The 1,294-nt window shown below is 40.5% G+C and overlaps 1 long non-coding RNA gene across 1 annotated transcript; it reads left to right on the top strand.

Moving 5' to 3' along the window:
- Nucleotides 1-241: 241 nt before the first annotated feature.
- LOC142337059 (uncharacterized) lies at nucleotides 242-597 on the top strand. Its single transcript, XR_012758926.1, has 3 exons — nucleotides 242-355; nucleotides 439-509; nucleotides 580-597. It is a non-coding gene; the product is annotated as an uncharacterized LOC142337059 (long non-coding RNA).
- Nucleotides 598-1,294: the final 697 nt, after the last annotated feature.

Genomic DNA, 1,294 nt, shown 5'->3' with positions numbered 1-1,294 from the left:
AAAAAATTTGTTTTTTGCTACCTGAATGGGATACAGGGAATATGAGAGTGATACAGCGCAAGTTTATTATCGACTAAAAAAATACTTGTCGCTACTTAACGTTTTTGAGGGTGGAGACATGTTGTATCCTTGTGGTGCTCCAAGTTCTACCCGAAGTCTATCTGGAGTAACAACTTTCGAGTTCTCGCCAGACGGGCTGCTTGGAGCTGCTCTCTCTGAAACAAATATGAGTGTCGTCCTGCTGCATCCAATTACGAAACTGAGCAGCTGCACAAGGTCTTTCAGGTCCCTCCGCGAACTTGGAATTAATGAGGCCGTGACGTGGAGTGGAAATAGCAATAAAATTGCTGTTGCTGTTAGTTAAAAGTTATATTTTGTGTAATGCAAGATTTATTGCTGGAATTTCCCAACTATGCTCTTATTTTTTCATCGGTTTAGACAGCAAGTGGAAGTTGCATACTTTTCCAGCTGATCAGACAGCGGTCTCCGGATGTGGAGCTGTATTTCACGTAAGTTCATGAGCTTGTTGATCTCATTCTTCTGTAATGGCGTAAAGCATCAAGTCAACATTTATTTCAGTCAGCTGAATCGACAGGGGTATTTACTTGCTTTAATTATTACTATGCTCTCTATACACGCCACCCCTGGTCAGTGGAGTGAAATTAATTCCGTTTGTCTCATATTTACACCCTTTTGCAGTTCTTCTGAAAACATTTACTGTAGAAAGCAGATAAACCTGTTGATTCCTCAAATGAACCCTGCAACAGTCTCAAAATTTTCTCCACTAATCTGACACATGCGTCTTCAACTTTCCATTTTGGTTTATTACGGAGGACGCTGGTAGAACGGACCGGGCGCAGAGCAGAATGCCATAAGATGAGATTTAAAGCCAAATATTTCCCGTGCTCTGATAGATCTTAAACTCATTAATTTAGTGGCAATTTTTTGTGAAAAATTCAAAATAGCGTAACAAAGATCTATCCGCCTTTGCAATAACGGGCTTGCGGCCACGGAGAGGACGGCGAGCGAAGTCCGCCCACACACCATAGATAATCAAGGGGCGTCAACGGATTAATTTACCATTTCTTACATTTGTTGTACTTTAATTTAAACCAATCAGATTATTTGACTACGCCAATAACTGACCGAGTGACAACTTTCGTTTTCACAAAATTGTAAATTGCGTTGAATTCAGTTTCTAAAAGAGAACAGCGTTATTCTATATATCAAACTAACAATCAATTAAAAAGGACCGTGTACACCATCCGGCAACGATGGATGCAGGTCGGAACAT

This window comes from Convolutriloba macropyga, chromosome 3, assembly GCF_964194025.1.
Source record: "Convolutriloba macropyga chromosome 3, txConMacr16.3, whole genome shotgun sequence".
In the NCBI taxonomy this organism is placed as follows: Eukaryota; Metazoa; Xenacoelomorpha; order Acoela; family Convolutidae; genus Convolutriloba; species Convolutriloba macropyga.
The sequence above is the reverse complement of the archived record's forward strand: the minus strand, read 5'-3'. Positions and strand labels throughout refer to the sequence as shown.